Source organism: Poecilia reticulata, linkage group LG5 (genome assembly GCF_000633615.1).
Source record: "Poecilia reticulata strain Guanapo linkage group LG5, Guppy_female_1.0+MT, whole genome shotgun sequence".
Taxonomy (NCBI): Eukaryota; Metazoa; Chordata; class Actinopteri; order Cyprinodontiformes; family Poeciliidae; genus Poecilia; species Poecilia reticulata.
Window position 1 is genome coordinate 23,137,076 of NC_024335.1, and position 1,659 is coordinate 23,138,734.

General features: G+C 49.4%; 1 protein-coding gene across 3 annotated transcripts in view; it reads right to left on the bottom strand.

Moving 5' to 3' along the window:
- Positions 1 to 1,659, bottom strand: part of bsnb (bassoon (presynaptic cytomatrix protein) b) — a 102,647-nt gene that overhangs the window by 56,820 nt on the left and 44,168 nt on the right. The gene's annotated exons all lie outside the window — the stretch shown is intronic.

Consider the following 1,659-nt stretch of genomic DNA (forward strand, 5'->3'; position numbering starts at 1 on the left):
ACGGAGACGTACCACCTGTCCTCTGTCATCTGTGGGGATCCAAAGCTAACAGACTTCTATTGTTATGTAATGAAAGGAGAACGAACAGTGAAGACAGACAACGAGCATGTCTTCACTGTAGACAGCGACTGCAGTGAAGACATGTCCAACAACGGTTTCATTTACATCTACGAGAAGAAATGATCAGACACCAGAGGACAAAAGATAAAAAGATTTGACAGGTCTCCTGTTTGCAGGTTTCTCTCCGGGCACTCCGGCTTCCTGCCACAGTCTGAAATCTCCACTGAAATGTTCCAGTAGGCAGAGGTGGACCCTGGAGGTGGGTCCGGCGGGCGGCACTGATGCAGGGGGCAAAGTTCCCCAGCAGGAGACTGAGCCCAAAAGGCCCAGTTTCCTGCTGGGGGGAGCACTGGGGTTAGCACTGGGGTTAGCACAGGGAAGCGGAGGCAGGACAGAGCACAGGGAGGCGGAGGAGCAGCGGGAGACGATGTCTCTCTCTCATCTTTGTACGTTCGTTCGTTCGTTCATTCGGACGGATGGAACTAGACACATATAGAGGACCAAAACCGACATAATAAGAATTTTAAAAAAAATCTATATATATATCCATGTTTTCACCTCTCGCCCATTTCCGTCTTGTTCCAGTAGCCCACTTTTCATCAGGGTGCTCTGGTTCCCCAGCACCTGACACAGACCTTGTTTGATCGGGCGACGTCTGAGCCGGCATGTCGTGCTTATTTGTGTCTCTCATGGTATGAGGTAGGCTATATAGCTCCAAGGGTCTTGCCTAAGGACCCACACYGACAGCTCAATGTCACYGTTGTAACTTTTTGCCCCAGCCCCCAGCCTGGCCTCGAACCCGGGTCTCCCGGGTGGAAGACTGGTGACTTACCCATTGAGCAACCCTAATCAGAGGGGTTATATGCAAAGACTGTGAGAGGAATGGTTAGCTCGACATCCCCAGTCAACACTAACTGCCAAACAACTAGTAGCTCAGTGTTTCAACATCCGCAAACGGCAACTGCTGTCACAACTTGAGATTGAGGAGGTACGACACAAATGTTACAACAAGGGGGAGGAGCCAGGATACCAGGCCAGAGGGGAGTTAACTACAACTACCCTCCCAGAGACTGGGTATGTAGCACCAGTAATGAACGTATCGTCAAAGCTGAATGAGGCAGCAAGTGACCTGAGAGAGAGAATCATGGCTGTAATGAACACCAGACTACCCCAACGCCAACTACAACGGCTGAGTGAAGTACCATCAGAAAGTCTAATTGAATATGTGAATGCAGCATTGAGAACGATCCCTACTACAACCATAACAGAAACCAATGAGCTAATATACAACTCGGCATCAGTGATCCTTGAGATGCTTGGCTATATGAGCAACCATGAGAAGACCCAATACCCACCATGGAAAAGACGGTTAGAGGCTAAGATCAAGATAACWAGGAGGGAAGTGAGYCAACTGTCAGAGCTCCAAAGGGGTGCAATGAAAAGATCAGTACCCAAGAAGTACAGCCAGATGCCCATACCTGAAGCACTCGAAACTGCCAAACAAAGGCTCCAAGCCTAAAGAGATACACAAGAGAGAATGAAGCCGGGAGAATCAACCGGCTCTTCGCCACCCAACCAGCTAAAGTGTACTCTCAATGG